Source organism: Toxorhynchites rutilus, chromosome 3 (assembly GCF_029784135.1).
Source record: "Toxorhynchites rutilus septentrionalis strain SRP chromosome 3, ASM2978413v1, whole genome shotgun sequence".
Taxonomy (NCBI): Eukaryota; Metazoa; Arthropoda; class Insecta; order Diptera; family Culicidae; genus Toxorhynchites; species Toxorhynchites rutilus.
In genome coordinates this window covers 144635223-144659326 of record NC_073746.1, presented here as the reverse complement: position 1 = coordinate 144659326, position 24104 = coordinate 144635223, and the positions used below count along the sequence as shown (strand labels likewise).

The 24104-nt window shown below is 38.5% G+C and overlaps 1 protein-coding gene across 3 annotated transcripts in view; it reads right to left on the bottom strand.

The window, feature by feature from the left end:
• LOC129777544 (nephrin-like) overlaps window positions 1-23788 on the bottom strand; it is a 172725-nt gene extending 148937 nt beyond the window's left edge. For all 3 annotated transcript variants that reach the window (XM_055783867.1, XM_055783868.1, XM_055783866.1), the window contains exon 1: window positions 22944-23788. The gene's annotated coding sequence lies outside the window, so the exon portion shown is untranslated. The remainder of the gene's footprint in view (window positions 1-22943) is intronic.
• Window positions 23789-24104: the final 316 nt, after the last annotated feature.

The following is a 24104-nucleotide window of genomic DNA, read 5'->3' as shown; positions in this document are numbered from 1 at the left end:
TGCTAGGCATTGTGTCCAGTGCAGTACTTTATTGTATCAGAAAACCACAGCGGCAATTCGATTGTGACATCAGCCGTAGTTGATTGAATGTAGAAACCATCAGCTTCCCCGATGTATGTCCTTCTCAATAGCTCGGGAGGGATCTCCAACCAAAAGAAAGATTTTCGCAGAAGCATATGTCCTTTTTGCGTTTTAGTGATTCAATCATGTGGCATAAACTAATTTCGACTGGTTTATAGAGAAAATAGTCATTGTGGACTATTTGTGTGTTTGTTTGCATCTACATGTTTTTATTGTCCCGCTTCAATGGCAGCGACTGGGAAGCGTCGTTTTCCCGAAAGGATGTATTTTTTTTTATATAGATTCCCTTATTTTTACAGGCATAGTTATATAGGTTTCAAAGAGCCAGACTCATAACTATATTTCTAAAATTATTATATATTATCATTTTCACTCAATTCTGGGGTGTATAAGATATGAAACTGACTACTCGCGGTGATCTCGAGTTTAGTGAAATGACACATTTTCTTCAGGATATAAGGCAATATAAGAAAATTATGTAAATGTTGATGGTTTCACCAAGTTCTCAATTTTATTGTTATTTCTATTCTACATTTACATTTTAACGTATTCTACTACTAAGGGGCTCTCTGATGCGGGTTTGTGGTGTTTTAGGCCTAAAAAGGGGTAATTTAAATTCAATCAAAAATATTTATGGGGTAAAACATTTTACTGAAACGTTCTAGGAATCAAATAAAGATTATTAATCAGGTGATTTGGATTGGTGATTTATTCGGTTGGGAATATATTATATCATTTTTCATTCCCAACTTTTTTTTGTAATTCACATGCATCCACGATGTTGAAAATGTGTACCTGCAATATCTCAAGACAATAGGAATTAATCGTTTTATTGAATACAAAACCAAATCCTACACACCTCGTTGGAGCACCATCCACAAATGTATTCCACAGTTTTCCAGTATCACAATGATGTTGTTGGATGGAAGAATAATGATGATCGTCATGAGGCAATGAGTTAAAATAAACCTCTCTTTTCTCGGTTTAACAAGTTTGCTCATTGCATAATTTATCTAAAATATACATACCGTTCTAAATCATATTTCGGACACTTAAGGCATATGATGCAGAAAACAGATCTAAACTTTATGCATAGGTATTATTTGGTTGATATTTTTAATAAATTAGTTCAATTTGCTTTCAAGCTTTCTACTTTGGTGCCTATTTGATTGAAAACATAAAAAAATCATCGAATAATTGATCTAATCTAATGATTGAATCTAATGAATCTAATGATTGATCTAATGTTCATATATTTTTAACAAATCGAAGGTCAGAGAACAGTTCTATGTTCGGAAACAGAACTGGAAATATATTTGATTGAAAACATAAAAAAATCATCGAATAATTGATCTAATCTAATGATTGAATCTAATGAATCTAATGATTGATCTAATGTTCATATATTTTTAACAAATCGAAGGTCAGAGAACAGTTCTATGTCCGAAAACAGAACTGGAAATATATCAATATTTACTGGTCAGAAAACGCAAAAAGTTAGCAGTTGTAAAGCCACTAAACAATGTTGCTGAGAACAAACGAATTCAGCTATGAAATACTACTCAGCCGATATTCCTGTGGTTTCTAAATTTATATGTTTTCAATGATGCTATGCTTAATGGCCCATTGGAATCAATCATACGCTATTTTTCAAAAATGATGCCGGCCAACACGTAACAGTTATTGATGTCCACCGTGTAGCCTCATCGTCCAGAGATATATATATATATATATATATATATATATATATATATATATATATATATATATATATATATATATATATATATATATATATATATATATATATATATACTAGCTGACCCGGCAAACTTCGTCCCGCCCAAAATTTTTTTTTTGTTATTAATACCTTCAAACATTCACGTTTTCTTGCTAAGAGCAAGTTAAGTTCATGAGTCCAATAGAAGAATTGTTCATTGATTGATCTTCTAATCGACCCCGTTTACCTTTTACTATAAAATTCCTGGTACTTCTATCAAAACTCATCATTATAATATCAGATTATTTTCAGACGCAGTGCATCCGTGGCCGAGTGGTTAGCGTCTCACATTATCATGCCGGGTGTTCGGGTTCGATTCCCGTTCTGGCCGGGGGATTTTTCGTCAGAGAAATTTCCTCCGACTTGCACTGTGGTCACGCGTATTCTAGAGCTTGCCCCTCGGAATACATTCAAGGCGTGTTATTTGGCTTAAGAAATCTTAACTAAGTATTAATAAATGACGCTAGTTAATACATACGTTGAGACGGCAAAAGTTCCACAGGGAACGTTAACGCCATTCAAGAAGATTATTTTCAGACACAATTCTCGTTCAAGATTTTTTAACCACTTGTAAATAAAATGTTTCTCCGTTACATTTATTGCAATGTTGGAAACAGAAAATATGATAGAATAGAGACAGACCCCTCCCCTCTTCTCTCCTTAGAGAGAGGGAGGAGTTTTCGAGTGGTCCGAAAAATCAATTTCTTCCACCTTTTCCCAAAAAGGATTTTTTTAAATTCATAATTTTTTAACCACTGAACCGATGAAGCCAATGAGCTAGCCTTTCACTAAAAAATATTCAACTTGCAAATGAAATGGATTTTATTTTCTTTATTATTGATTGTAGTTGTTTTTTATTGTTTTCATGGCTTTGAACTAGAGGATGCTATATTTTTTTACATTTTTTCTTGAAATCTGAGGATTTTTTGCATAACATATCTAGATGTCAGAGATGCTATTTTTTTAGTTTTTGAGTTATGATTTTTCAAAGTTGATCGTTTGAAACAACAATTTTCCCCATATTCCCCAGAGAGCCGTAAGAGGCCATCGTTTTACATGATCACATTAAAAGCGCATCGCTGTAAGAGCAATTTCAGGGATGGAGTTTGAGAAGTGTTTCGAGAATTGGAAGAAACACTATCTTACCTTTTTCACCTACAACATCGATTCTCACTCGTGGTACACTTGCATATCGTAGGGCATTAGGATGCTCAGCAGAGTTGTGAAATTACTCGATGCGTAACCCATCGAAGTGTTTGCATTTGGCCCGTTTTTTTTTGGAAATTAAATCGGAGGCTAAGGGGTAAATGTAGACGAAAAAATAATATTTTTTTTCAAACACCAAAGAAAACCAAAATTCCTGTTATTTTTTCGAACACACCTTTTAAAATATAAACACTCCACAATATGCATTGTCATTGTTTTTAAAAAGTAAATAATATAATTTCTATCTATTATTGCTAACTGAAAAAAAAGTTCATTATTTTTTTTCCTAATTTCATGTCTGGGTCACTCTATTGCTCGACTCTTTGAATCGTACCGAGCTTAATTTATTTCTCCCGTTTTCAACTAACATAGAACCCGCTTGTATTTTTATATATCTGTAAGTCTGCTCCATTTTATGAAACATTCATGTAGTCGATGGTGGCTCTGACCATTGGCAGGAACGGCGAATCTTTCAGCTAAAGGAGGTCATAATGTTGATAACTCAGGAATCGGGAAATTTGGTACCGTTCTGAATCATATTTCGGACACTTTGTTCTAATATCTTGAAATACTTCATGCACTGATGATATAACTATAAATTTAATACCACAATTGCTTCTTTAGAGTGATCCTTTGGTTTTACTATCACTTCGAGAATAACACTTGAATTATTACAAAGTAAAAAAAACACAAAAATTCAACAGCACCACTCATTATCGTTTGTGTTTGACGTTTGTTTTCGTGAGCACGTAGAATTTATCCGTTCATAAATATTTAAATTTCTCCCGTGTTACATCAGTTCTCATCATCGTTAACAGTTTACTGTGATTGCTTGGTACGTTTTTCGCAGTTGACTATAAAATAAAATCAAGTGTAATGTAATTTTCGTCCATAAAATTACAAAATAAAGTGTCCGAAATTTGAATTCAATCTGTCCGAAATTTGATTTAGTATCCGAAGATTCTTATTCGCTTCATTTGAAAAGCATTTGGTTCGATGATTTTCTTATGTTTTCAATCAAATGGATGGATGAATTTCCCGCCTCCAGTTTTTTCGCCGAATTGTAATCTGAGATGTTGGAAAAACACTTTGCAGAATTTAATGTCGGCGATGTTACACGGTAAAAGGTTTGAATTTGAATATTCCATATTATTGAAAAGGTATTCTATCTATTGAATTATGATGCATTTAGTGTGTTAATTTGTATTATAATGGAGAACGATTGTTTCTTAATGAGTTCTCTCGGTTACCTTCTCAGGTTTCCCCCAGTTAAAACTTCGCAATAACGTTTGGACTTCGAAAACAGATACGTGCGAGAATTTATAGATTATATAGCCGGTCTAATTAATGTTACAGGTTTACCTTCTCAGGTTACCTAAAGATTTCTGCCGCATGTTGAGATATGAGATTTTCAGAATTTCGTTCTGTTGAGTGGGCAATAGTTCGCGTTTACAGAATCACATCACTTACCTCAGTGAATCCTGATTTTAACCCTTTCCCGCTAACAACTATCCCTTCAATGATAATCGCTAGGGAACCACGCTATAGAGGCGACCCTTCTGGCCTTCGGGCGGTGATTATCATACTAATATTCCTTCCCTTCCCCTGGTGACTGTAAGGACGAGGTCGGAGTCGTAATTGACCATTTAAAGCTCGAGAGCAACAACGAATTGTACAGTCTACCCAAGCTCAATCTCAAGGTCTCTATATTGAATTATGATGCATGCTGGGATATGCTGCTATCTGTATCATGCACACCAAATTGCACTCCGAAAGGAAGGGAGTAGTTTGGATGAGATTAAACCCTTGAACGACACTTTTTTTCCAATCAGCACTGCCCTGGCAGACGATTTAATTTTGTTAATTTTAAGATGAGGGAATTCTTCTTCATTTGACTGTACATATTCACTCAATTCATCACTGTCTCAGATACTGCTCTCATAAAAAGCATCAAATCTCAATCATTTCTAGTGAGTCCAGCTCGTCATTGTCAGTTTGTTCAGGAAAGTTTATGACGAGCTGGACTCGTCATTTCCCTTCAATGGGTTAAGGATTGGAATAAGAAATTATGTATGGGAATCTACATTTTGGAACACATACTCTTCGTCCGCATTGTGGACGCGAATAGTTGCTGTGGAATAATTTAATCATCAAATGATCTCTGAAAGGTAACTTCAATACTCGGCGTGTACATTTGTTTGACGAGTTAAGTTGTACACTCATCAAATTGGCGATCACTTCCCGGTTTTCCCATTTCTTCAGCTCACTCTTCAACACACAGTCAGGAATTCCTCAAAGTGGTCTTGGACCAGCGAAGGTAAGCATGAACCACATCTGGCAAGTTCATTTTCCTCCATACCACAGTGGCTAGGAATCCAGAACAGTTGTATCGAACATATCTGACTTGGTTGCGGTAAAAGGCAGATGTATTTCCAGACAATTTTTGATGAGCATTTGAAAGCTTTAAGAGCATTAAGTGCCGCTTGACTGTCTGAGAAGATATAGATGATAGCATGTCTATATTCTCTGTTAAGCCAGACATTTATGCATTATTGCTTTCAAAGTTTGCCAAGAAATACATGATTTGGATCTGCTCATGTGGCAAACGGAGTGCGCCGTTCGTGACTACCGAGACTGTAAACAGGCAGATCTACCTCAATGAGCGTCTACAGAAGTGTCTGTTTCCTCTGTCGAGGCAACACGAGGGCCCTATAATCTTCTGGTCGGATCTAGCTTCGTGCCACTATTCAAAGGATGTCCTGGAGTGGTGCGAATCCAACGGGGTCTCTTCCGTACCCTAGGACATATGACCTCCCAACGCATCGGAACGCACCGGATTATATATTATTATCTGATAGTATGAAAACGATCGGTCAATTAGATACAGGGTCTTTCAGATTAAACGCTCACGCAAAAAATCGAATAGCTCCATATAAAATATTTCTTCCGCTCCGTCGATGTTAACAGTGCATTCCCCACTTTGGAACGATAAAATTCGGCTTCTCGTTCAGTCTGATCGGATGGTTTTTAGTTTCAAGATGTACAATTTACAAAAACGTGCATTTTTAGTGAAATCGTATTACTCGAGCAAACGAAGCCTTAATAAAACATTGTCCTCTTATGGTAAAAATTTCAACATTTCTTGTCGTCGATTACTTCCTCTTGGGGTACGTGAAGGACCGTTGTTGTGTTAATAAGCCACAAACAGATACGTGCGAGAATTTATAGATTATATAGCCGGTCTAATTAATGTTACAGGTTTACCTTCTCAGGTTACCTAAAGATTTCTGCCGCATGTTGAGATATGAGATTTTCAGAATTTCGTTCTGTTGAGTGGGCAATAGTTCGCGTTTACAGAATCACATCACTTACCTCAGTGAATCCTGATTTTAACCCTTTCCCGCTAACAACTATCCCTTCAATGATAATCGCTAGGGAACCACGCTATAGAGGCGACCCTTCTGGCCTTCGGGCGGTGATTATCATACTAATATTCCTTCCCTTCCCCTGGTGACTGTAAGGACGTGGTCGGAGTCGTAATTGACCATTTAAAGCTCGAGAGCAACAACGAATTGTACAGTCTACCCAAGCTCAATCTCAAGGTCTCTATATTGAATTATGATGCATGCTGGGATATGCTGCTATCTGTATCATGCACACCAAATTGCACTCCGAAAGGAAGGGAGTAGTTTGGATGAGATTAAACCCTTGAACGACACTTTTTTTCCAATCAGCACTGCCCTGGCAGACGATTTAATTTTGTTAATTTTAAGATGAGGGAATTCTTCTTCATTTGACTGTACATATTCACTCAATTCATCACTGTCTCAGATACTGCTCTCATAAAAAGCATCAAATCTCAATCATTTCTAGTGAGTCCAGCTCGTCATTGTCAGTTTGTTCAGGAAAGTTTATGACGAGCTGGACTCGTCATTTCCCTTCAATGGGTTAAGGATTGGAATAAGAAATTATGTATGGGAATCTACATTTTGGAACACATACTCTTCGTCCGCATTGTGGACGCGAATAGTTGCTGTGGAATAATTTAATCATCAAATGATCTCTGAAAGGTAACTTCAATACTCGGCGTGTACATTTGTTTGACGAGTTAAGTTGTACACTCATCAAATTGGCGATCACTTCCCGGTTTTCCCATTTCTTCAGCTCACTCTTCAACACACAGTCAGGAATTCCTCAAAGTGGTCTTGGACCAGCGAAGGTAAGCATGAACCACATCTGGCAAGTTCATTTTCCTCCATACCACAGTGGCTAGGAATCCAGAACAGTTGTATCGAACATATCTGACTTGGTTGCGGTAAAAGGCAGATGTATTTCCAGACAATTTTTGATGAGCATTTGAAAGCTTTAAGAGCATTAAGTGCCGCTTGACTGTCTGAGAAGATATAGATGATAGCATGTCTATATTCTCTGTTAAGCCAGACATTTATGCATTATTGCTTTCAAAGTTTGCCAAGAAATACATGATTTGGATCTGCTCATGTGGCAAACGGAGTGCGCCGTTCGTGACTACCGAGACTGTAAACAGGCAGATCTACCTCAATGAGCGTCTACAGAAGTGTCTGTTTCCTCTGTCGAGGCAACACGAGGGCCCTATAATCTTCTGGTCGGATCTAGCTTCGTGCCACTATTCAAAGGATGTCCTGGAGTGGTGCGAATCCAACGGGGTCTCTTCCGTACCCTAGGACATATGACCTCCCAACGCATCGGAACGCACCGGATTATATATTATTATCTGATAGTATGAAAACGATCGGTCAATTAGATACAGGGTCTTTCAGATTAAACGCTCACGCAAAAAATCGAATAGCTCCATATAAAATATTTCTTCCGCTCCGTCGATGTTAACAGTGCATTCCCCACTTTGGAACGATAAAATTCGGCTTCTCGTTCAGTCTGATCGGATGGTTTTTAGTTTCAAGATGTACAATTTACAAAAACGTGCATTTTTAGTGAAATCGTATTACTCGAGCAAACGAAGCCTTAATAAAACATTGTCCTCTTATGGTAAAAATTTCAACATTTCTTGTCGTCGATTACTTCCTCTTGGGGTACGTGAAGGACCGTTGTTGTGTTAATAAGCCACAAACAGATACGTGCGAGAATTTATAGATTATATAGCCGGTCTAATTAATGTTACAGGTTTACCTTCTCAGGTTACCTAAAGATTTCTGCCGCATGTTGAGATATGAGATTTTCAGAATTTCGTTCTGTTGAGTGGGCAATAGTTCGCGTTTACAGAATCACATCACTTACCTCAGTGAATCCTGATTTTAACCCTTTCCCGCTAACAACTATCCCTTCAATGATAATCGCTAGGGAACCACGCTATAGAGGCGACCCTTCTGGCCTTCGGGCGGTGATTATCATACTAATATTCCTTCCCTTCCCCTGGTGACTGTAAGGACGTGGTCGGAGTCGTAATTGACCATTTAAAGCTCGAGAGCAACAACGAATTGTACAGTCTACCCAAGCTCAATCTCAAGGTCTCTATATTGAATTATGATGCATGCTGGGATATGCTGCTATCTGTATCATGCACACCAAATTGCACTCCGAAAGGAAGGGAGTAGTTTGGATGAGATTAAACCCTTGAACGACACTTTTTTTCCAATCAGCACTGCCCTGGCAGACGATTTAATTTTGTTAATTTTAAGATGAGGGAATTCTTCTTCATTTGACTGTACATATTCACTCAATTCATCACTGTCTCAGATACTGCTCTCATAAAAAGCATCAAATCTCAATCATTTCTAGTGAGTCCAGCTCGTCATTGTCAGTTTGTTCAGGAAAGTTTATGACGAGCTGGACTCGTCATTTCCCTTCAATGGGTTAAGGATTGGAATAAGAAATTATGTATGGGAATCTACATTTTGGAACACATACTCTTCGTCCGCATTGTGGACGCGAATAGTTGCTGTGGAATAATTTAATCATCAAATGATCTCTGAAAGGTAACTTCAATACTCGGCGTGTACATTTGTTTGACGAGTTAAGTTGTACACTCATCAAATTGGCGATCACTTCCCGGTTTTCCCATTTCTTCAGCTCACTCTTCAACACACAGTCAGGAATTCCTCAAAGTGGTCTTGGACCAGCGAAGGTAAGCATGAACCACATCTGGCAAGTTCATTTTCCTCCATACCACAGTGGCTAGGAATCCAGAACAGTTGTATCGAACATATCTGACTTGGTTGCGGTAAAAGGCAGATGTATTTCCAGACAATTTTTGATGAGCATTTGAAAGCTTTAAGAGCATTAAGTGCCGCTTGACTGTCTGAGAAGATATAGATGATAGCATGTCTATATTCTCTGTTAAGCCAGACATTTATGCATTATTGCTTTCAAAGTTTGCCAAGAAATACATGATTTGGATCTGCTCATGTGGCAAACGGAGTGCGCCGTTCGTGACTACCGAGACTGTAAACAGGCAGATCTACCTCAATGAGCGTCTACAGAAGTGTCTGTTTCCTCTGTCGAGGCAACACGAGGGCCCTATAATCTTCTGGTCGGATCTAGCTTCGTGCCACTATTCAAAGGATGTCCTGGAGTGGTGCGAATCCAACGGGGTCTCTTCCGTACCCTAGGACATATGACCTCCCAACGCATCGGAACGCACCGGATTATATATTATTATCTGATAGTATGAAAACGATCGGTCAATTAGATACAGGGTCTTTCAGATTAAACGCTCACGCAAAAAATCGAATAGCTCCATATAAAATATTTCTTCCGCTCCGTCGATGTTAACAGTGCATTCCCCACTTTGGAACGATAAAATTCGGCTTCTCGTTCAGTCTGATCGGATGGTTTTTAGTTTCAAGATGTACAATTTACAAAAACGTGCATTTTTAGTGAAATCGTATTACTCGAGCAAACGAAGCCTTAATAAAACATTGTCCTCTTATGGTAAAAATTTCAACATTTCTTGTCGTCGATTACTTCCTCTTGGGGTACGTGAAGGACCGTTGTTGTGTTAATAAGCCACAAAATTCGAAGGAACTTAAAGAAGAAATAACTCGGATTTTCAACAGCATCGGAGTCGTAATGATAGAGTTTTTTTTTCCAAAATATATATTTTTATCAAGGCTCATATGGCGTTAGCCTGACGGGGCCGGGAGTTCAATATTTTGACAGGTTTTCTTATTATCTATGTTAGTAATATGTAACCGATTACTCGCGGTCGGCTCGAGGTTAGTATTACAAGTGTTCTCGTAATTGGGATGTTTTCTGTTTCCAATGCTCTGTACGTGTGCCCGACACGGGATACTTCCTATTGGGATGCAGCTGACCATTAATCAGCAACGCCCCCTAGTCTGTGCCCCATATCTAGCGTGGTGCGTCTTCTCGACTCGAGGAATCCAGGATAGAATGATCACTAGCTGACGCAATCATCAGCTCGTGTAGAGTTGTCATGAGCGGTACAACCTTTGGATCTTGTTGAATGATCAGTAGACTGCACAACCTTTGGCCCGTCTATCTGTAAAGAGTGTGTGTATGTATTGCTGCGACTAAGTAAAAGTTTATAGATCGGATAGGAGGGATATGAAACAGGGACACAACGAAGGAAACATCATTAAACGTTGACATCGGCGTTTCTGAGGAACAGGTATAGATGAAGCAGGAGGTCAGGATCACGGCTACCTAAGATATCCCGGACGGGGATATCCGATTGTCTGCCTTTTGCTCTCAGTGCTCTAGAGAGCTGAGAGCAGGCAGCATGGAACCGGATACACGACCAGACAATATGCTCGATGTCGTGGTAGCCATCGCCACAATCACAAAGATTGTTTGCTGCGAGCCCAATGCGATAGAGATGCGCGTTTAGGTTGTAGTGATTGGTCATAAGCCGAGATATCACGCGAATGAAATCACGACCTACATTCAATCCCTTAAACCAAGCTTTCGTCGAGACCTTAGGGATAATCGTGTGTAACCAACGGCCGAAATCATCTTCACTCCACATGCGCTGCCAACTAACGAGTGTGTCCTGGCGAGGAATGTGAAAAAATTCATTATAAGCAATTTGCCTTTCAAAAAGTGTGCCTTCTGAAGCGCCCACCTTAGCTAGCGAGTCCGCTTTCTCATTCCCCGGAATCGAGCAATGAGAGGGAACCCATGCTAAGGTAATCTTGAATAATTTTTCGACCAAAACACTCAATAGATGTCTTATTATTGTTAGGAAATAAGATGAGCGTTTATCAACTTTCATTGAGCGGATTGCCTCTATTGAGCTGAGACTGTCTGAAAAAATAAAATAATGGTCGATGGGCAGTGTTTCAATGATCCCTAGAGCATAGTATATCGCACCCATTTCAGCGACATATACGGAACAAGGATCTTTGAGTTTGAAAGAGGCACTGGAATTTTCATTGAAGATGCCGAAGCCAGTGGACCCGTTTATGCATGAACCGCCAGTAAAGAACATTTTATCAGATCTAACTTTTCCATATTCTGCCGAAAATATATATATATATATATATATATATATATATATATATATATATATATATATATATATATATATATATATATATATATATATATATATATATATATATATATATATATATATTCTGCTCCGATTATATTCCGCCGAAAATATCGGCGGAATATAATCGGAGCGTAGATGACCTGGGATTCCATGGATCTTTTGTCGCATGGACAGATCAAAGTTGACAGAGGAATTGCAAAAGTATGGGAAGCAAACTTGGTTGGAGATGCCCGGTGAAGGTTGCACTTCATGGGTAAGGTACTCATGGTATAAAGACATAAAACATGACTGAGGAGTCAGTTGGAGTAGATTTTCGAAGTTATCAATCACCAATGGATTTATGATCTTGTAACGGATGAGAAATCTGTAGGATAATTCTGTGAACCGAAGAGTAAGCGGGGGTACTCCTGCCAAGACTTCGAGACTCGTCGTATGTGTCGAATGCAAACACCCCATGGCTATACCCAAGCAACGATATTGTATTCTCTCCAGTAATGATTATTAGTTGTATCTGTTTTTTATAGTTCACATGGTTTTTGGACCGAGGGCGCCATATTTTTTTTTTCTTGAAAGTGTTTTTACATGATATATCCAAAAATTCGAAATGTGTTCTTTTTCGTTTTTATATTATGATTTTTCAAAGTTAACATGTTTTTAGTATTTGTTCAATATTTCTATGCAACTATACTGGATCTATGCTACTAGAATACAATTCATTTTGCTAGTGTGGTATTTTTTTTCAAAGAAAACTAGTTGAAGTGCTTTAATATGATATATCAATCATCTGAATCGTAGTTCAGAAGTAGTTCAGTAGTTCAAAAGTTATGCGTTTTTGAAAAAAAGGCATTTTTGAGATAAAGGTGAAAAATGAATTCTTGAACTATCGGTTAAATTAAAAAAATCATAACTTAAAAACAAAAATGATGTGTTCATTTTGATTTTAAGATATTTTATTTTAAAAATCCTCAGCTTTCTAGAAAATAATTAAAATATATAGCGTCCCTAGACCATGAAAACCATAAAAAAATGACCCATTCCAGCGTGACGTGACAACGTTTTGACTCACTAAAAACAGTATTTTTTTCTCGTTTTCATGTATAAATCACACGATTTCCAAATAGTGAACGATATCAAAGTAAAATTGAGAAAATTTCCTGCAAGAATCTTCAGTTGGAGAATATTTAACAGTTCAATTCGCTTGTTGCTAGCCCAATACTTTTGTGACGTGACTTTTTGCGGTTTTCAACTTTTGAACATTAATGTTGTATTTTCAGTTCCGTTTCAAAACTTACAAATAAACTTTGTTCAATGATTTGTCAACAAAAGATGAACAAAATTTTTCAAAAAACTCGCAAGAACCTTGAAAAAATCGGCATTTATTTTGTGACTTGACAACGCGCTCTGTGCTCAAAAAAAAGGTTTCCACGAAGCGTTTTCACTTCACACAATCAATAAGTTGTATTAAATATGAATTTCACCGTATTGTGGCAAGCATTTTTTTTTTGTTTTTTCTTCTCACTTTTCTCTGAGATCTCCCCTTCTCCTTCCAAAGGGAATGGGGCCGTAACGCGACCAGTTATCCTGAACCTACCCCTCTTTGTATCACAGTAATGGTACTTCCTATCGAATTTTCAGAAGTGTCAAATGAAAAGTATCATAACGCTGACAATTTGATAACATGGTGACTTTTTTCAGGCTCTCTTCATTCTAGCGTTTTAGCGCCATTTTGCGTTTTCATTGCTTCAAAAACGGAGAAGAAATATGTTTGAACTGTATGCAAAATGAGTTCATTGTTCTTTTAGATTGTGAAACATTGCGAAACAAGGCAATTGTAATTGCTTATGATATATTCATCAAAATAGACTATATAAATTGAATCCACCTGTTACCTGCAATACACGGTATGCCGTTATTTGGGAAAATTCGAGGTGGTGCTAAACCGACCTCCAATTTTTACATCGTGATTGTTTCATACGATCACTCTGGCGCTTGCCATCAATGGCTCGCACAATCTTGTTTCATCGAGTGGTTCTCACTACAGGGGGAACGCATTTGATTTTGCTATCAGACATAATTGATAACCTCTTTGTATGCATCTTCGTGCATGTGCGCGTACCTGTGCAAGGGCGTTTATGATTGCGTGTTGAAGATGACTTTGACTTTGACTTGAATGTTGACTTTGATCGTTAACCGTTGACGTTTGCGTGTGCATTTGGATGTGTACTTTCTTTGTCTAACTCCACACGCGTCGCTCCAAGGCTAAGTTCTTACCACTCAAATGTTATCTCCCTCTCGCTTGAATCCTACCTGCTCACTATCAAACTTTATTCAATTTTTGACGTAGGACTACGTCTAACCGGAAGATATAGGGGGTGAAATGGAAATCTAGGCACTGAACAAGTAGGAAAAAATGCAAGATTTGGAACGCTTATAACTCGAGCATTTCTCAATAGATCGCAAAGGTTTTTGCATCAATTGATAGGAAATATATCTACGCATCTATCATAACGAATAACATTTCATTTTTCTTGAGATAAATAATTGAATAATTGTGAAATATCAAGCATTGTCCAAATACACTATGTGCCTATTTTTGATTGGTCCATTTTGTGCTCCTCAAATCGTACCGACCAAAACGGGCAACCAGAGCAGCAGCGAAATAGAATGAAGCACGATTGGAAAGGAAAAAGAAAAAAATGAGGGAAACATTGGTCGCAGTCTCACACATGCGTAATTCTCGAGCCAGCCAGTCAGCTTAAAATCCCCTCTCCGCTGCCGTAACGATCATTCTCATCCGAACCGTACACCACATCGTTTCGCATCACCTCACATCAACAAACCAACACAAGCAGCCATGGTTGGATATGGCAAAGGAGGAAAAGTGAAGGGAAAGGCAAAATCCCGCTCGAACCTTGATCTGGAGTTCCCACTCGTGTTGATCTGGAGTTCCCCGCAAGGGTAGCTAGGTAGCTAGGTGCACCAGTCCACCTAGCCGGCGTTATATAGCTTCGGCCGCCGAAGTGATCGAGTTAGCTGGCAAAGCTGCTCGCGACGATAAGAAAACCTGCATTCGGAACAGAATACATTCGGTTCGGCGGACATCAAGACAACAGGCAGTTGCAGCGAATGGCGAGTGGCAAACGCAATCGCAAAACGGCATCAGGTAGCAGAAGAAAAAAGTTTGTTCTTTATACAAACTGCTTTGGCGGCAAATCCAGAACAAGGCGGCATCGAGGGCGTTCGAAATGGTTTTTTTCAAAACCACGAGTACTAAGTTTTCTACATTGGAACCATTCCATAAAACAAGGCGCTTTTCAGGGCCATTAAACCTTCCAAAAAAGAGTTTAGGAAATAAAGTTCAATGCTTTCTAAAACATTATCCAAAATAATAATAAAACACAAATTGATGTTTTCATAATTTGTTTGCCAGGATTTGATGAGTATGTGAATTTGGCAGTTGTTCTGAGCTTATTGATAGTTAGGGACTTTCCTGATTATTCAATTTTCACCAATTCTTAAATTGTTTCCAGATTTAAAGTACAGTAATCTATAATTAGTTCGACATTTAGCTAATTGGACGGACATGTAATGCGACTTATTTAGTTGGACATTTTTGTAAACATAGAGATCCAAATTATGACCCCACATTGAAAGTCGACACTGTACCACTGTCATCGCAAATGTTCAATTACAGGTTAAAATTACCTCCAATCCGGCACTGAGTGGTGGTAATGCGACGTGCCATTGAATGTAATTTACTGTAAAATATGTCACAAGCTGGATGGGAAGAAATTTTCCAACTGTGAAAGCTGTGGCGAGTGACAACAAATCGCTAAACAGGAAGGTTTAGCCGAACAAGATGGGGATATCGAGTGATAACAAAACAATAAACTCTTTAGACTTTTTGTGATCCTGAAAAGGACCCTTTTTAGTCTGTATGTGAATCCAACGAGCGAACAAATCGTAATGAATGTATTTTTTTGCCATCGCTCCCTTTTAACGCTCATTCGTTCGTCTCGTTGGACCCGCCCCTTTGGCTGAGTCTGCCGATTTGTCTCTATCCTGTGAGTGTGTACCGCTAGAGTATAAAACACGCGGACCCCAAAAAAATATCTTATTTTCTTTCAAACCGTAAACCCGTGTGGTTGTACGGCATCGGCATCGTGTACTCATCAAAGGAGGAAAAGAGAAGGGAAAGGCAAAATCCCGCTCGAACCGTGGTGGTCTGCAATTTCCCGTAGGTGTATCCGCCAATTGCACCGGAAAAGGTTGCTAGGTCGAGCGCGTTAGTACCTGTGTACCAGTCCACCTAGCCAGCGTTATATAGTTTCGGCCGCCGGAGTAATCGAGTTAGCTGGCTTAGGTGCTCGCGACGATAAGAAAACCTGCATTCGGAACGGAACACATTCGGTTCGGCGGACATCAAGACAACAGGCAGTTGCAGCGAATGGCGAGTGGCAAACGCAATCGCAAAACGGCATCAGGTAGCAGAAGAAAAAAGTTTGTTCTTTATACAAACTGCTTTGGCGGCAAATCCAGAACAAGGCGGCATCGAGGGCGTTCGAAATGGTTTTTTTCAAAACCACGAGTACTAAGTTTTCTAAATTGGAACCATTCCATAAAACAAGGCGCTTTTCAGGGCCATTAAACCTTCCAAAAAAGAGTTTAGGAAATAAAGTTCAATGCTTTCTAAAACATTATCCAAAATAATAATAAAACACAAATTGATGTTTTCATAATTTGTTTGCCAGGATTTGATGAGTATGTGAATTTGGCAGTTGTTCTGAGCTTATTGATAGTTAGGGACTTTCCTGATTATTCAATTTTCACCAATTCCTAAATTGTTTCCAGATTTAAAGTACAGTAATCTATAATTAGTTCGACATTTAGCTAATTGGACGGACATGTAATGCGACTTATTTAGTTGGACATTTTTGTAAACATAGAGATCCAAATTATGACCCCACATTGAAAGTCGACACTGTACCACTGTCATCGCAAATGTTCAATTACAGGTTAAAATTACCTCCAATCCGGCACTGAGTGGTGGTAATGCGACGTGCCATTGAATGTAATTTACTGTAAAATATGTCACAAGCTGGATGGGAAGAAATTTTCCAACTGTGAAAGCTGTGGCGAGTGACAACAAATCGCTAAGCAGGAAGTTTTAGCCGAACAAGATGGGGATATCGAGTGATAACAAAACAATAAACTCTTTAGACTTTTTGTGATCCTGAAAAGGACCCTTTTTAGTCTGTATGTGAATCCAACGAGCGAACAAATCGTAATGAATGTATTTTTTTGCCATCGCTCCCTTTTAACGCTCATTCGTTCGTCTCGTTGGACCCGCCCCTTTGGCTGAATCTGCCGATTTGTCTCTATCCTGTGAGTGTGTACCGCTAGAGTATGAAAGCTGTCCCCTTTGTATAGTCCTACGTCACTCCGGTTATGTCCCCGACATTACCCACCCGTCTTTTTTTCATTTTTCTTCGCGTACCCATGGATATGTGCCAACGCTACTATTCGCGATTGTATTGAGTCAAAATATTACCACGTCACGTTGGAATGGATCGTATACTTTGTGTGACGTGACAACGACTTCTTGAGACAGTTGATACTCCTCTATTTGTGTACCGATATTAGCCAAATTTTGTGGGTTGTTAACTCTCATTGTTTGCTCAGAGAAACCCAAATATATAAAGGTTAGAACTTAGGTTAAGCTGATAAATAAAAAAAAATGCAGTACGTGACAACGCTTCCAAATACCTGTTTTTCAAATGCTTGTTTCTCATAAATTACAAAATGAAACCTAGATCTACCCACGGCTCTAACAAGTATTTAATTATCCATTCAATGGTATATGAATTGAACATTGGACATTGAATTTTGGTGAAGCAAGTGCAGAGATATCTCAAGAAACATAAAAATGCTGTAAACCTAAAATATTTTAAATATAATTATGTAGTTTTTCAAACTGCCTCTCAAAGGTTGGAGCATGAAAATCAAATTCGTTTCAAGGAATTTATGATATAACTAGCGCTTATTCAAATTACGTTTCCAATTTTTTTAAAACTAAATTTGAAATTTGGTTCATTGGTGCATAACCTCATGGAATGGGTCAAATACAGTCAATAATGACGGAAACAAGATTTTGATTTTTCTGCAACTGAAGTGTTTTTCCGAGATGAAGCCAATCATTTGATATGTCTATCATTAAAATCGATCCGGTAGTTCAAAAGTTATGAATTTTTGAAAAAGTCATTTTAGGAATAAAAAAGTGCAAAAAAGTGATTTTTCGGACCACCATAAAACGGAAATGGTCACCCTAACGGAAAAAAAAAACGAGTCTAATTGTTTGCGATAAAGAACAAATCTACCACTTATTTACGAAAATCTGAGAGCCACTATATTGGTTTGGCATGGAATGGCCGTATGTTTACATGAGCCTCTGATGATGTAGATCAGGGGTTCTCAAACTGTTTTGGGCGAGAGACCCCTTTTCCAGAATGAAGTGATACCAAAGACCCCCATAGCAAAATTTCTTAAAAATCTCTAGTTTTTTTCTTATTGATACATAATACTTACCAATTTAAAAACTTTGCGGTTGATGAAAAGAGAAAACTTGACCTCATTTTCTGATTAAAATTCAACAATATATATATATATATATATATATATATATATATATATATATATATATATATATATATATATGAAATTTAGTAATTATCAAGTGTAACTAATAATTTTTCAATACGCATTACTTACAAGTTCTTAAGTTGGTATTTAGATTTTGAAACTAACTTTGAAACCGTAAAGTAAAAATTAAAATATGTCCCTGAAAAACTTAATACTACATCAAGAACTATGGGTGAGTTATACCTAAAATACAACCGCAAGGTTGACGTAGGACTACCGTTGGCTTAGTAGATATTTGAGTGTATTGATTGAATTATTGATTAAACCAGTGATTAAATGAACAAACAAACAATTTCAAATCCCAATTTAGGTCAATTCATGTATTGCGAAAAGATTACTTTCTTTGTTGCAAGTCGTATGGCATGATGCCTTGTTTTTTTTATCCCATTTATTTATTTATTAGGCTCATTAGCATTTTAGCTGTAACAGAGCCGGGTTTTAATCGTGTACATGTACATATGTTTATGTTTCTATAAACTGTAAATTACACAGTAGATAGTAGTAGCCATTTAGGCGTTAAGTTTTCTGTTCCATTACATTATGGTAAATTACACAGTAGTAGCCATTTCGGCGTAAGGGTATTCTTTCTGTTCTTCCATTGTTCAGCAGAGCGGACAGCGGAGACAGTTGATATTGATCATTGTTGGGCTATTTATAGAACAGCAGCCCGATGTTTCTTGCAGAGCAGAGCAGTTGTATGGATGAATCGATCTATTTTCGACCGTGGATCGATCTCCATCGCTGATGATGTTTGCGTGGACGTAGTTATTCTATAACAACACAAAGATGGTCAATTGAGGGCCCTGAGTTTGAACTCACGACCGATCGCTTAGTAAGCGAACGCGTAACCAAGTGGCTACGAAGACCTCCATGATGCCTTGTTCGTTTCATTCATTTCTGGTGGACTTCCAAAATATCTGAACGAAAGAATGGCTAAACGATCAATGTATTTTACATTTCCCTCTGAATTTATTACATCTCCCAAGTGTATGTAATTCTCGAACCTCAAATTTGCTCGATTTGTTGAACTTCAAGCACTCAGTTTTGATTTTGACATGTAAGTTGAACGTATATTGTTCAATCGACGTTATCGCAGCAAATTGTTATCATAATTTTGCCAAGCGGTATACGTAAAAGTTCAATTAGCTGAAAACATCAAGGAATGTCTTCCAATGCAGTCTTGAATAACCGAGCCATAGCATTGTGTTCATACCGCTTTCGAAGTCTGCAAGTGTGTATCCTGAACGCTACGCCCTTCAAATTATTTTCAATCACTTCATTAAAGTTCACTTTCACTGTGTAATCACGTTGTAATCTCTTGAATTGAATTATCCGACGAGTGTATTATCATTCAGGGTGGAAACACAACCAGGAAAACCGGTTAAACCACGAATTTTCATTCAAAACCAGGAAAAATCAGATGGATTAATGTTTTAAATTTTTATTTAAATGTAGTGCTCTTGTATGTTTTATATACATTGATCTTCAATCAGAGAGTCAACGGAGTTTTCGTCGACAGTTGAGTCCCATCTAGAGTCAGAGTCTCTAGTCGACGCAAGATTGATTTTTCATCTTCCAACAAACACAAACATAAAGAATTACACAATTTCTTTTGATTGATTTATAATTCAGACTGTTGAAAACAAACATTCCACTGAAACACAGAATACACACACGAGTAAGGTCGTGAGCTCATTTGGGCAATCTTCCTCAGCAAGTGTTAGATATGGGGGGTCTCCGTAGCCACATTGGTTGCGCGTTCGCTTAGTAAGCGATCGATCGTGAATTCAAAACTCAGGGCCCTCATTGACCATCTTTGTGTTGTTACAGAATAGCTACGTCCACGCAACAATCATCAGCGATGGAGATCGATCCACGGTCGAAATAAGATCGATTCATCCATACAACTGCTCTGCTCTGCCAGACATATCGGTCTACTGTTCTATAAATAACTCAACAATGATCAATCAACTGTCTCCGCTGTCCGGTGGTCCAACTGGATAATGGAAGAACAGAAAGAATAACTCTTACGCCTAAATGGCTACTCCGTGAATGTACCATGTGTAATGGTATAGAAGGAATACTGGCGAATGGCAACTGTGTAATGTGCTAATTATAGATATGATAACCATGTGACATGTACACGATTAAAATTCGGCTCTGTTACAGCTAAAATGCTAATGAGCCTTAAATAAATAAATGGGATAAAAAAAATTAAAAAAAACTGTTAGACATGATCCCATGAAACTCTAGTGCTCTAGTGCTAAGCTCTTTCCGCATATGTTTCCGGACAGTGGAATGGTACCAAAGATGCATCTTAGTAGAACTAAAATGAGCTACCTGATCACATACGGTATTGAGCCATACTTTTTGAATGGCATCCTTCGTTTACTCGAAAATTGTAAGGATATCGTTATCGACTTCGACGAAACGTTAAATAACATTTCACAAAAGCAACAGATGGATGTTAGCGTCCGTTACTGGAATGTGACGAAAGGAACGGTGGAACCCAGGTACATTGGCTCAGTTATTCTAAGCTCAACGCGTGCACTGGACTTGTTCGACGGATTGAAGAAATATTTTCAAACTTAACGTAGTTTGAAGTGGGTCAACGCAACATTGACGGTTCCCATGTTAATTGGAGAGTAGTGAAGCAGTTGAATGATAAAATTCGTGAAATCCGAAGCAGCCAAAACTGCGAGTTCACGAATATAGGTAGCTGCAGTTCACAAATTTTCACAATTCATTCAAGAAGGAATGAAAAAGACTGTTTGGAAAATTGATGAATTCCTCCAGTGTTCCGTTAAGATGTGCGGAGTATTCTTGAATTATTGGATCGGCTGAAGTTTTGCGGAGTAAAATGGATCGAAACCCAACCGATGGTATAAAAATCCCTGGACATGCTGCCGTACCATAAAACCTACGTAGCCACAGTCTAAGCACAAAAGGAACGTAAATACAAATATACACATCCAGATTTCCGTAGGAGCTTCGCTGCTGTTTTCACAGCCAGTACCTTAAGAGTAGTGCAGAGGCTTTCGAGGATAAATTGTTGGGATGTTTTCTTAACATCAGAAACATGTTTTCTTAACATCAAAACTGATCGCTGATCGCTGTACTGTATCTCAAAGTATCTCAAAAAACGAATACTACCAGTGCGCGTTTCAGCCAGATACAGTCAGCTGTCATTACGGCAAAGACATGGTACGTTGGATAACGGAATCCAATTTATCAGAAATAACTGAATCTTCCTTACTATCCTCAGCTAGGTCCAAATGAGAAATTTTTGACAATTGTAAAACAGAAGCTGAAAATAGAATGAATCGTCATCGAAAACATCGGTCCGATAAAAAATTGGTGGAATAGGGTAGCGAATGCCTTTATTGAAAGAGACGTTTACCAGCTTATGAGTCGCACCAAGAGAAAAGTTAGGCAAATTCTAAGGAGTAACGACGATTCCTTTTTCTATTTTTTTTCCTGGAAAAAGACAAACACCTATATTTCAGTCAGGAAAAGTTTTCCGATTCATTGAATCATTAACGAAATACACACATTGTATCTGTCACATTTCCAAGGGATCTTGACTAAAATCCGCCGTAAAACTATTAATTGGAATTAATCATAGAATGAACCGAGATAGTTTAATACTTATGCTGGTTGTTTCACTATCTCACCCAATCACCCAATGAATCAATTAAGATCGTAAAATACTTCGCAAATGCGAAATTGATTTGAATTAAATTCTAAATTTTAGACACAATTCAATCAAATGCAACAGCTTGTTTGACTAAAAAAATTCAAACAGCCACAGTTGCATGCAGCAACATTTCTACTAGCAAGCAAGAATTCTTATCACAATACAAACTATCCTGACCAAAACCCCTCATGTATGTGCTCGACTTCCCTTTCGCTTCAATTACCACTAGCACACGGTCGATCAAAAACTGCCCACGATGACCTCACGACCCGACCTGACCTACTAATCATGTACAGCAATAATGATTTGTAATAATCCACCATAAGCTTACACCGCGTAAGTACGCTCGTTAGCCGGTCTCATCTCTTGCAATTCCCTTAATGATGATGATGATGATGGCAACGACAACATGTTAGTGGTTCCAAGGATGGGGAACTTCAATGTTACTTATAAAGTTACGCTTCTTTCGCTATCCCGCAGCCAAATATCTGGTGAGATCCCGACCTCATGGAGAAAACCAACCACCGAACGTCTAGACAAACAAATTTGATGGCAAATTACCGTGAGCGGATTTTAGCCTAATGTCACATTAATTATATTAACGTCCAGGGCATATCAATCACCTATCAGGTCAGTCGTCGCCTCCCCCATTTGCACCGCGGCGGGTTTTCTCATGAATTTATTCTAATTTTGGCATGTTTTTTCGCCTATTCCTTTGGATAGGCTTCGACTTGCGTTGTGGGAAGGAATGTGGGAGTCATTTTTTTGTTATTGTTTATGCGTAACTGCCGGAGGCCTTTCTTCGCCTGTTTTGCATAAAACAAAGGAAGAAACTTCGTCGTACTCAAACACACACTTCCTCGGGACATGCAATCTTTGGGTTTAATTTGGGTTTTGTTTGGTGAGTGATGTATGAATATGGTTGATGGTGTTGAGGAAGATTATAATCCTACAGCTAGTGAGTATACCTGTGCCATAAATCGCTCCGTTGGTATCACATGTGAACCAGTTGTTGATGCATGCGTGCAGTACAGGAACAAACAAACTTCTGATCCAACACCCCCTCAACTGTGTGCCCTGGTTTGCCAAACGTCGGAGAAATAATTCACTCGGAAGTACAAAGGATGTGGCACATTTATCCTTTTCTGCTATGTATCATCCTCCGAACGCGATGGAGAATGACATGAAAGTCTTCTGCACGTTCAAAATAAAACCTTCACTCAACTGGCTGCCTTCATTGGCAGAATTTTTTTCACCGTACAGAAAAGCTCTCCTATTTTCTCACTTTAGCACTGCCACAATCGTCCTTCTTCCTGTTGGTGCCGATCCACTTTTGCCTGATCCATATTCACGAAGAAAACTATACCTCTGCACAACACCTCGCCTACCTTATTTTCTCATCACATATGTTCAACTAGATCCGCAGAATATATACACACAAACGGTGTTCCTTCCTTCTTTCCTCGGCTAATCCAATCACCCACTAATCACATCTCTCCCTCCGAACAAAAAACGCGTACTTGCTCGCAAAAATCCAACACCTACAAACGTGAAATCGAAACAAACTGGACGCGTCGCGGTCAAACTATGCGATGAAAACGTATTAGCGGAACGGAAAACTTTTCCCATGTACTACACACGAATTTCCGCACTAGGTGTAGCAAGGGATCACCTCCATCGGGCTATTTTTGTAATCAACGCACTATTATTGATGGAACACGAATGGTAACGATTGTCCAGCGATCCGCAGTCCCCACGTTACGTGTGTTGCGTTGTCGTCAGCGGTCGTAGAAAAACTGAGAGATTCCTCCGCAGGAACATCGCGAACAGTTCGTCCTTTTCAGCGCTCGACCGAAGAGTTTCCATCCGCGCGAACAGACTCAGTATTGATCCCTCTCGTGAACGCTCTTCTTTTTGGTATACTCCTGCAATGTCATTCTTGACGAAAATACGCTGCGCTGATGGCGGAGAGAGAAACAAAAAGGTCCTTGCGAGAGATAGAGAGCGTACACGGAAAATTGTCCGTACACTGGATGAACTTCCAAACCGTTCGGCCAAGGTACACGGAAAATTGCGTTCACATTGGCGGGTTAATAAGCTGGGGTAAAATGAGAGGAGAAATTCGGAGG